Source organism: Rhinolophus sinicus, chromosome 17, assembly GCF_057876585.1.
Source record: "Rhinolophus sinicus isolate RSI-liver-muscle chromosome 17, RSI-T2T, whole genome shotgun sequence".
NCBI classification, from domain to species: Eukaryota; Metazoa; Chordata; class Mammalia; order Chiroptera; family Rhinolophidae; genus Rhinolophus; species Rhinolophus sinicus.
In genome coordinates this window covers 140,702,816-140,714,154 of record NC_142517.1, presented here as the reverse complement: position 1 = coordinate 140,714,154, position 11,339 = coordinate 140,702,816, and the positions used below count along the sequence as shown (strand labels likewise).

The 11,339-nt window shown below is 35.0% G+C and overlaps 1 pseudogene; it reads right to left on the bottom strand.

Moving 5' to 3' along the window:
* Positions 1–280: 280 nt before the first annotated feature.
* On the bottom strand, positions 281–587 carry LOC109449540 (cytochrome c oxidase subunit 6B1 pseudogene; annotated as a pseudogene).
* Between the last annotated feature and the right edge of the window lie 10,752 nt (positions 588–11,339).

Genomic DNA, 11,339 nt, shown 5'->3' with positions numbered 1-11,339 from the left:
ATTTTGTCAGGAGTAGGCATACGTGAATTATCTTTAGAAACACAACTGATTTATAACATTGAGGAAAATTGACACTTAAAATATTGATAAAATTAGGCTGTTTTTTGGAAATAAAGATTTGGGATTAATTTTTTAAATTAATTCCATGACCAGAATAGATAAGGAATGCAAATATGTCTTTTTTTTTTTTTTTTTTTTTTTTTTCACTTTTCCATCAAGTATTTATTATTTGTTAAGCCATGATTCAGGATCCCAGCGTGGGATGTACCCAGGTCCCCCTTCACCTCCTGGGAGAAGGATGGAGGGAAAAGGAGAAATGGGTGGAGCTAGTTGAGATCTTCCCAGGAAACGCGACTTCTGCCCAGCTGTGGTCCCAGGCCGACACCCAGGATGTGGGGCAGAGGGACTTGTACGTACACTGGTACCACTTGCGTGCAGTCGTCACCCGCCTTCGCCACCATTGCTTCTCAAAGTGGTGGAAGTCCAGGTAGTTCTGCCAACAGTTCCTGGTCTGGTTCTGCCCGGGGAAGCAGCTCTCAAAAGGCAGTGTGGTCCTTCTTGATTTGGATCTTGATGTCTTCTGCCATGTTGCTGACTCCTAAACAGACCCCTGAAGCATCTCCTAGCTCAGTGTGTGAATGTGTCCTTGAACTCTGTTTCATTGTAATGCCGTAAGTTTACTAGGCTGGTTATTATTCATTGTCATTGTAGAATATAAAACACACGTATCAATAGGTATTTTGCTTGATGAATGTAAGCTTTATTATCATATTTGTATTTCATTGTTTTAATACATATTTTAATGTACTAAAAGTTGGAAAACCATGCAATTTATAATTTAGTTATATTAGGAAAATAAATTTAACATAAATAAATTGAGAGAAAAACAATTTCACTTTTATATTTACATACGGAATGGCTAAAATATAGAGTGTTAACATAATTATTAGAATATACCATTTGATAAAAGTAACTATGTATTGATTATTCGGTTATTCTTATTTATTTACATACCATGTTTTACTTATTCTTTGAAAATGGGATAAGAAGCAAATTTGCCCAACATATATTTTACATTACGGATTGTTAGTAAATTTGTTGGTAACAGACCAATGTAGCTTGCTCTATTAAACTAAGAGGGACTCTAAGGTAGCAAGGATTCTCAAAGCCTACCTTATAAATATCAATAAGCAATAAAAGAGTAAATATATAACAAAATACAAATATATAAGAAGGCTTTGAATAGTTTTATTGTCAGACATGTAATTTGAAATTATAGGCTGTTCCATCATTACCATTACTGATATTTATTTGTGTAGTACTTTATAGTTTTGAAAATAATATATCATCTGATTTTTCATATGATACTAGAAATGCTGTGAAGCTTCCTACATATCAGTTTTAGAAAAAAAAGGGACCTTAGATATCTTTAGTCCAATAGCCTAAATTTCACTCTTAAGTAAACCGCCTAAATGCATTGACTCTATTTGTGCTTATGATTCTGGGAGGATTAAATTTACTGATCAATATTCTCAGCTGCTTCCTATAACTAATCTTAGTAGTGGGACCACACAATATAAAAGTGGAAACACTTGTAGGTTTGCAAAACAATATACGGGTAAATTTGCATTTCAGATAAACAATGACTTTTTTAAGTATAAATATATCCCATATACAGATTGAGATATACTTACACTAAAAAAATATGCTTTGTATTTTTGAAATTCAAAATTAACTGGGTGTCTTGCATTTTTATTTGCCAAATCTGGTGACTCTAAGAAGTCGTTTTCTTGATAGAGTGTTGGAAAACCGTCTATAATTAAAACAACAAAATGTTTATGTTTCAAATTTTTAGACAAAAGTCTGTGGAAATCTAATATCTAAGTCATTAGATAAACCAGCTTTATATATTTAAAAAAGCCCATTTGCAGAAGGAATAACTTGTTAATTATAAGGTAACACCCTTGCTGTATAAAGGAATAATAAAGAAACAAAATTGAAATACTCTCACTAACACATCTAAGCTAGGTAGCCAGAAGTGGAATAAAATATAAAAAGTGCAAAAGCGCTAATCTTGCCATTGGTAGCTCTGATGAAATTGTAACGGGAAATTACAATTTATTCAGTGATCACTCTATCCCAGTTACGAAACCTTTTGAGCAAAGCATTATTATAATTTCACAGATGAGAAAGCAGAGGTGCCTAGAAATGAAATAACTTGCCATATATTCCACTAAGAGGTGGAAGTAGGTTTCCAAACCGAATCTGGATTCAGAAACTCTTGGTCTTTCTACTGCATTATACTGTTTGATGAAAAAGGAATGTAAAAAGGTTGGCTTCTCAACATTTATCCACTCACTCCTCCATATTCCCATTTTCTGATATCTTCTTTGTGGTTAACACAATACTAGTATTCAATTATCTATGTCATAAAAGGCCCTTAACCTAAACTCCAAGATGTGTGAGTATATTCAGATAGTTTAAGCCAATCCCATGATTGGTTCATAGAAGTGGTTTGCACGTTTGAGTGTGTATCAGAATTACCAGGAGGGATTGTTAAAAGACACATTGTTGGACCCCACCGGGTTTCTGATTCAGTAAGTCTTGTGTGAGGTTGGAGAACTTAACATTTCTACAAGTTCCTGCAGATGCTGATGGTTCCAATGGCTGCACTGTGAAACCCACTATGTTAGGGATACTCTGTAACCAGTTGTGACCAATGAGATGAGAGAAGGCTTGTGGGAAATGTTCTCTCACTCTTAAAAGACAATATGTTTCCTTATTATTTGAAATAATTTGTACCATGCTTTCTGGTACTTGTAACCAAATTTATCCTAAGTGATACAAAAGAATTAGAAGTTATTATCCCAGTTATTTTTGTAAATTTGAGCTCCTTATGATATGGATTTATAGCCTAGCAAATTAATAGATCCTCTTGTATGAAAACTTATGTTCACAAACTATTTCATTTCTATATACTGTATTTGATGTCACCATTACATTAACAGACCATCATAAAAGTGTCTATTAAGTAGGTATTAGTGGAAACAGTAAAAATAAATAGAATTTATGACTTGATCACAACAGAAAATCTGCTAGTGGACTGTGCAGAACATTGGACACATGCTCTGAGACGTATAGCTCTAGACCTCTAGTTTGTCTGTTGTTACAGGGTTTTGGCTCTAGATGTAATACATATTTTATTTAGCATCTATGAGTTGCCAACCAAGGGTCTCCAGGCATGCTTTGCAGGCATTTAAAAACATAAACATTCAATATCGTTGTTTTGAGATTTTTTAATGAAAGGATTCCTTATTATTGCATGATTTACATAACCCATTCTTAAAATATGTTAAATATGGTGATGGCATTTGAAACAAGAATGCCTAAACTCGCACAAAAATGCTGGTGGTCACTTTAGCTGAACAAACGCTTGACTTGAGATGTTAACAGCTCTGTTTCTCTGTTGAGTTTCTATGCAATAAGTACTGACAAGTGCTGCTTTTTCTGACTCCACTAACAGCGTGTGAAGGTTTGCTTTGTAGTTAGCTACAGAACCACATTTTTTCTTTCCAGTAACTAGCCTTTCCATTTAAATTGTCTGTTATTCTCCTGTTCTTTCTTGATACAACATAACTTTTTTGTCTTAAACCATTCAACCTCCAAAACTCCACTCAAACCAAACACAAAGGAGAAATCCATGACATATTTTTTAGGCTAATTGTCCAATGATTATTTCTACCCAATTGAATTTACCTCTGTTACCTTGGTAACCAAACTATTACTCTCTGCCAACAAATTTCACCTCTCCCCTGTATTCCTTAGGATATCTGCATTTCGTAGCTTCTCCATTAGGTTCTCAGACCAAGTTTTCATAAACTCAGGTCCTTGTCAGTTGAGCTTACATTATGGATCTCCCATCTTCCACTTAAAAAGGAAAATGGTAAATCTCTTTTGAACAATTTAAATACCTTTTTAATTAAATAAGTCCATTTTTCCTATTATTAAAATGACCTACCTTTCTTTCTCTCTCTTTCACTCACGCACATATTTAGTTAGTGTTCACTATATGCCAGATACTATTTAAATACTTTTCAAATATTAACTCATTTAATCCTTTTAACAAACCTATGAGGTAATACTATTATTCCCAATTTATAAATGAGGAAAATGAAAAACAGATCTTAAGCAACTTGCTGTAGTTCACACAGATAGTAAGTAATAGAGACAAGATTGGAACCCAGACAGATTAGTTTTAAGTATTTGAGCTCTTATCAATTTTATATAAATAGTAACTAGAAGTCCTCAAATAAATCACTATTGTTAAGAAAACAATTTACTGATTATATCTAGAAAATAGTCTTTTGACTATTGTTAGCCATAAAAGCTCATGTTAGATCATCGGAATCTATTCCTCTCTCGAAAAGTGATGAATCTTGTATTTTTTAAATGGGAAAAGTTATTCTCAGTCCACTACAAAACTTTAAGTAACTCCCCAAGTATCACTAAGATATACTTAAACACATGTCTACCAAGAATTTCTGCAGAATATAAAATATGAAAAACATCGATTACCTAATTATGTGTCGTTCAACTCATAAGTGGGCCTGTGTGCAGCATGCAACAATAGTGTACGATATTGATTGTATATGGATTGTTTTTCTTCTACGTGGAAATGAGTCAAGTGTGATGTAAAAAATGCATAAGGAATACAGATAACTCTTAGCAAAATAAATAAGCAGTATACAATTAGGATTAGTTACTTCCTCATTGAAAAAGTGCCTCAGTGACATTTGATGGCAAGCGAAAAGCTATCCTCATCCTTAATATGCAGGAAAGATGATAGCACATCCTAATACACAATGCATTTAGATAACACAAGTTATGATCCTATCAGGAGATCTAGCCACTAAACATTCTCTCCCCTGGTCTCCTGTGTAACTTAAATGTTCTTCTAGTGCATGTATGCACATTCAGTGTGATGTGTTTTTAATTATGATAGTAAATTTTTGGATTACTTTTTTTTGCAAGTCAACAGAAAGAATATTTCCATACTGCTATTTCAGGTAGTTTTGGTTGCTTATATTAAATTCAGCCTGTTGGAACATGAGTTATAAGTGTCTCCTTTGACTTAAAAACTAAGTGACTGAAACATGACATAAAATTTTTGATTAATGGAGCACACTGTGGGTACATTGACTTTTGATGTGATTTCCATCAAAAGGATGCCAAATCCTTTTTTTGTGTTCAAAAGATAACTAGCTTTGATCCCAGTTAATTTGTAAATTTGGAGGTAATACATTCTGCCAGTCATTGAATTTATGTTGAATCAAGTGGAAGAATAGGCATTCTGTGGTGGTTTGAACTGATTGCATCAAAAGCCCATTAAAAAAAAAAAAAAAATGGTGATGAGTAATACCTCTCAGTTTGGCTTAGAATAGAGTTGTAGGTAGTCTCTCTAAGTGCAGTGGAAGTGCACTATAACAGACCGTTCTTCACTTAAAGGACCACTACCCTGACCCACCTCTGAGTTGATTTCCGGGAGGACAGATGCATGTTGCTGACTCTCCCAGTCTGCCTCAGTTGAACTCTTCTGACTATCCACAGTTTTCCTTAGAAAACAGTGAAGTTATTTGGCAATCCTAGGAATTGGCTATGGCCTCATTACTATGAACTTTGGTTCTTTAATGTTCTTAAAATGAATATATTGTCGTGGGTTTAGGAGACTAGCAAATATTGAGTAAATAAAATATATTACAAAAATTACTTAATTTAAATATAGTATTTCTGTGAAGTAGATATTTTATCTATAGTTTATAAATGATAAAACTGAGAGTCAGTTTTAAGCCCAAGGTCACATGACCAGTAAGCCTGTGTATGAGATTTAGTCCACACCTAACTCCAAAACGTGTAAAAGCCTTTTAGTGGATTCCAAGTTGTGTTTTAAATCCTGCAGATAGACTGGGGGAATCCCCTAGGATTTTCCTGTAAGAAAATCCAGTGAGTTTCCTCTGTGGCAACCATATGTATTAGAGAAGGAGCAGTTATAACCTTAGTTTATATGCTCTAATCCCCTCTTACTTCATAGGTGCAAACATATTAAAATAAACATGGAATTATACTAAAGGCTTTAAATGGCGATGATGGTGGCAAAGGAGGAAAATCCAGGAGAAGAGTTTATATAATACATACATGGAAGAGTGAGAAGGGAAATTTATGGAATGATAGGCTGACCTTGCATTTGAAACTCTCAGGTCTTTTGTGAGCTTTGCTTTTGCTATGCTGCCTTCCCTACCGTCTTCTAAGATTCTAGCAACAGAAGATACACCATGGCAAATTGACCATGCATGTTCTGCTATTCTATTAAAGGCATGGATTGAAATGCGATTTTTAAATCTTAGCTGGAAGAGATCCAATGCAGCCCTCTCATTTTCCATATGTAGACTAAGCCTCAGAATGATGGTTTTACCTAATTTAGAGCAAACTTACAAGTAGTTGCAGAACAGGACTAGACTCTCAGCTTCCTCACATTCAATCCACCCTTCTTTTAGAATGAAGAGGTTTTGCCCTTTACTGAAGAGTGAATATGCCTATTCTCTTCTAAGGGGTTAAGTAAACCTTTTGCACCAGAGTCCATAAATTTTCACGTCAAACTGCATTTCCACAACTGATCCTTGATCCTCAATCCAATGAAATCCTTTGCTGCTGTGAGAAATACTACATATATGACTACCTTATTTGGGAACTATTTCAAGTGTTTTTGTCTTTTAAAAAAATTATTCTACATTTAATTTATCCTGTAGGCTGAGTTAGATCTCCGTCAAGAGCACTTCTTTGGGTGCAATAGGCTTTTGGGTTTCTATTAAAATTTCCTCTATATTTAAAATAAAGAACAAAATTATATTTGGCCAAAAGAAAGATTTCATCAAACTTTTGTGTGAGAATAGGCTCATGTCTGCGATAAATATACACACACGCTCAGTTTCTTGAGGGAAGTGCTCTTTGTGGAGCCTAACATGACTTATGGGTGTAGCTTACAAGCTGTGTGCCTTCTGGGGGCTGCTGCTCACTTAGTTTATTGATGGCATTTTATTGTATTGATCAGAGAACACAATTGAGCTGCTTTGAGTGCACTATGGTACTTTCCAGATTGGTATAAACTCTTTATTTTTCTTCTGATTTCTCTTGTCATCATCCATCATTTTTCACTTTTGAGGCAGACACAACACTTCCAGGGTTTGATCTTATGCCCATGCTTTTTAGTTGAGACATATTACTCTGAGCTAGAAATGTTTCATCTTTTTAATGATCATCCTTATCTTCATTAGAGTGAAAGCACATATTCCTAAATGCCCTGCTATATTTTACTGGAATGGGTCTGTGTCCTGATGCAGAGGCTAAGAGAGTTGCCGAAGAGATTGTCTGTCTTTTGGCACCATTGATTAAAATAAGATGACTTTATATAATTTGTTATTGTGATGGTGGAAATTTAATTTCTCAGACTTCTCAATTAAAGAGCTTCCAGAGTCTCACCATACTTTTCCTTAGATTTTATCTCAAGGAGTATTTTTGCCTGCAAAAACATCTAAGAGTGTTTTGATTGAAAAGGGAAAATCCTTGTGTGTTTATAATACATTTATTGAATAGAGAGAGCCACAACTATTCCCTGAGAGTTCTATCAGCGCCTGAAATAGTATATTTAGAAATTCTGATGCCTCAGACTTGATTCTCACCTTTCCTCTCTTATCACTGTTTTTCTTTACAATTTTTTCCCCCTTACTTTCCTTTTATTCTTACTTCTCCCCCACTTCCTCTCTGCTATGTGGTTTGAGCCTCAGCAGGTGTCAGTGAAGTTTCCTTTAAATATATGTTATCCTCTGTAGGTCATGATGAGCTTATTTTATATAGTAGAATAGGTTTTAAGAGGCGATTTGGTGAATATTTCTAAAAAAAAAAAAAAAAAAAAAGTTAGGGGCACCTGAGATGCCCTTTCCCTAAGGAGCTCTGACAAGTATTATTTTTTGCAAATCCTTTTAGTAATCCCTCCAGATGTTGGATAACTTGAGTGTCATTAGTTTGCTAATTACCTATTGAACGGAGATCCCATCCTTTGTCGAACAGAATCCTTCATGGACTAATTTTAAACATATTTTTTTCCTGTTTAGTTTTCAATGGAGATAGAATTCAGAATACTGATGACTTTGCAATCATACTTGTGTTACCAAGAAGTCATCAAACTTTATTCTAAATAATCTTGACTTTCTTTTATACTTGCTTCACAGGTTTGTCTCTTTTTCATTTATTTAATTCTCTTCCTGGCGTTTTCTGGCTCTTCCTTCACATTTTTGTTGTTTGATAAATTTCTGGACATTACAATAAAAGTTGGGATGGATTGGATGAATCAGCAGTCTCCATCTTAGTTGAAAAAAATTACATTTTAAAGGAGACAAGAATAAAAAGTTTTATTCAGTCATGTGCATGGCTGAAAAAAGAAAATGATTTTTTTAAAGAATAGCTTCTCAGCATTGGGTTATGACTTATCAAGAAGTGTCAGTGTGAATTTTAGCAGTTTGGCTTACTGTTCTCTCACAGGAGAGGAAATTATATGTTTTGCAAAGATCATGATACCTTAATGCCAATAAAAACCTATTATTCAGTAGTTAATCATCACTGAGTGGCCAATGGCTTTAAGAGTTTGCTTTTTACCTTTCTTCCAAGGGAAAACTATAAGTTTTGACTGTGGTTCTTATATTTAACACAAAGTAGAAGATGCAATGGAAGTGACAAAGGAAGGAAAGAGAGGTCTATTCTGGGAGAAGGAAGTTGACAAAAATACCATAATGAATTTCTGAACATTTATGACTTAATCATCAAAATATTGAATTACTTAACATGACTGTTTGCTTAAGAAAAACATTAACCACTTTGACGTGTATGGTTTTGTTTTATTTTATTTTTTTCCTAAGAATTGAGGGGAAGCAGAAAATGCTATAAATGCAATCAAAATAAAAAGTGTATGTCTAGTCTGAGCCAAAATGTGTTTTTTTTAACCTAAAACTACCAGGTCATCACGACTGGCACCTTAATTTCAACCCCAGAGCTATTACAGTTATACAAGAAATATGAAATTAAAATAAATTCATAAATATGATATAAATATACTAAGAATCTGTCACAAGACTTGAATATTAAAGACAATCTTGAAAATTATAAAGCCAAGGATTTACTTAGAATTTCAACCTCCTCATTTCCAAGAAATCTAAAATCCCATGTAGTTAAAAAAAGAAATATTCCAAAAAGTATGCTGTCCAATCAGAATTCTGGAATAGCCCTGACGTCAGACACAGCATGTGTTAGAAGTGGGAATGAGCAATGGAAAATTCTGAGAGTGAATTGAAGGGATGTGGAAATGCTGTGTCTGTTTCCCTGCTCAGTTATAGATGTGGTGATTGCTATGAATCCAGTACACTTAATAAAGAGAATGAGCATCTGTGTAAATTGCCACTGATGTTTTGGAGCTAGAGAAAAAAAAGAGATAATTCTGGAAAAAAAAAGAAAGAAAGAAAGAAAGAAAGAAAGAAAGAAAGAAAGAAAGAAAGAAAGAAAGAAAGAAATTCTTCTGCTCCTCAGGACTAGGAGCTTTTTGTCCACCACTGAAGCTCTTACAGTCAAATTTGTTTTTAAGGTGTGGACCACAAGGATTTTGATTTGAATTAAAGAATTCCAGGCGAGCTGTCAGTGCTAGTCATTCTAGACCCAGTCGTTCTCAGTTCTCTATGCATATTTGAATCACTTGGAAAGAATTTAAAAATATGGATGCCTGGACCCCACTTGCAGATATTCTGATTTAATTAGTCTGGAGTGAGGCCCAAGCATTGGTATTTTTAAAAGCTTTCCAAATAACAGAAAAAGTACTGGTTGTCGTCATGGCAGAGTACAGACTAAACTTCCTGCCAATATCAATTATTAAAACTGGACAAAATATAAAAGGCATGTATTTGAAGGTACTGAAGGGCAACTAAAGAGGGGAGGGCATAATCTAGAAAGAAATGATTCTTGAAAGAACGGAAAAATACTAGGTAAGTTGAATAGATAACAAGCTTTTCCCCAAGGACATGCCTCAGTTTCTCTGGGTACAGGTGAATCCTGCAATAAGCAGAAGTCTCACTCGACTGAGGAAACAAAGAGCAGTGTTGGAGCTTGCTATGGACGCTAAAAGTTAAGGAGAAAAGTGTTAGAGGAAGCTACAGAGAAAGGAATCCCAAAACCTGCATACCATTTCTTTCAAATAGCTGACTCCCAAATTGCTCATAACAGGGTTCATACTTCAAATAACTCAGCAGAAATCTATAGCTTGGAGGCTGAAGAGATGTACAAAGACTTTGGCAGTGTCTAGACATATGAAGATAGTGTTTGGCGTTTATGTCCTGCCAAACTCCAAGGGCTTGGTAAAAACTTTCAGCTTTTTTTGAGACCTCAGATATACTATGCCATAGGACAGTGGGCAGAAATAAAGTATACCAGGCCAAGTGAAGCTTAAACCCTAACTTCTACAGTGTCAATGTGATATGCTCCTACTATATTTTCTTGCCAGAGGGAAACGCATATTTGGAAGAACATAACTTTTTCTAAAGGCTCTACATGTTTTTACCTATGATGTCTAGCATGCAATCCAAAATCAAGGAGAAATTTTGGTTCTGGAGAAGTTGGAGTAATATGGAATAGGATTTATTCTGTTACCTGAAACAACAGAAACATCTGGACAATATAAGAAGCAACAGCACTCAAGACACTGGACATCAAAGAAGGATAACATTTCATGAGAGTTAGGAAACCAACGAGGTACACCCTCTGATTAAACAAGTTCACTACTTGGGAGAAAGTTTCTAAACCAAAGCACAAGGATGACAGACCTAAATAAAGTTTAGTGGATTTGTTAAGTTGAGGAGACTTTGCTATATTCCAGGGAAGCCATAGCAGCAATAGTGGACAGCAGAGTACCAGGTGGGAGAGAGCTGCACAGAGAGAACTCATTTTCAGATGGTCCTATGGAATCTTCAGCAGAGTACTGATTATTGCATATGCCTGGGGATTCTACTTGAGGCCAGGAAGAGAAACACCCTAAAGATTGAGAAGGAACAGTGGCTGAAAGTCTTACTGGGCCAAGACCAGTGACTGTTCCTCACAGACAGAGTGGAAAGCCTCATAATGCATGAAGAATAGGTTACTCTACTAAGAATGGGGTTGCTTCAGTCCCGAGGAAAATTAATCCAAAACTAAACGCTACTCTGGTCTTGCCTAAGTAGAGCAGAAAAGCCAGATGCAAATATATTGTTTCA